The sequence below is a fragment of the Pteropus vampyrus genome, unplaced genomic scaffold, assembly GCF_000151845.1.
Source record: "Pteropus vampyrus isolate Shadow unplaced genomic scaffold, Pvam_2.0 Scaffold32, whole genome shotgun sequence".
In the NCBI taxonomy this organism is placed as follows: domain Eukaryota; kingdom Metazoa; phylum Chordata; class Mammalia; order Chiroptera; family Pteropodidae; genus Pteropus; species Pteropus vampyrus.
The window spans coordinates 2,843,860-2,844,341 of record NW_011888813.1 but is presented as its reverse complement, the minus strand read 5'-3'; the positions used below and the strand labels follow the sequence as shown (position 1 = coordinate 2,844,341).

Genomic DNA, 482 nt, shown 5'->3' with positions numbered 1-482 from the left:
CCACAAAAGATATGGCACCTGTATATAATCTATAGACTTTTTAAATTCATTTCAAAAATTGACTGAGCACAGTTGAATTGAAATACATGAGTCGAAAAATCCTTTCAGTTTTCAGGCAATCTCATTAATTGATGAAGAGTCTACTTAGCAGTTAATCTCCTTTTTCATGTTGTCATTGAACAAAGAACTGGAATCATGCCATTAATTGCCCATCAGAAAGAGCATTAAGTTTAGCTACTCTGAAATGCAAGGAACAGGACTTAGGTCAACTTACCCAACGATAACTATTTTTTTAGTGCCCTTTTTTTTTTTTTTTAACAGTGTGTGACATTAAAAGATATTCTTTCAGGCTACAGCCATGCCATCCTGAAAGTGCCCGATCTCATCTGATCTCAGAATCAGAAGCTAAGCAGGGTCGGACTTGGTTAATACTTGGATGGGAGACCACCTAGGAATACCAGATGCTGTAGGCTTTTTTTTTT

General features: G+C 36.3%; 1 pseudogene; it reads left to right on the top strand.

Annotated features, from left to right (window-relative positions):
* The first annotated feature begins 348 nt into the window (after nucleotides 1–348).
* LOC111737904 lies at nucleotides 349–473 on the top strand (annotated as a pseudogene).
* Nucleotides 474–482: the final 9 nt, after the last annotated feature.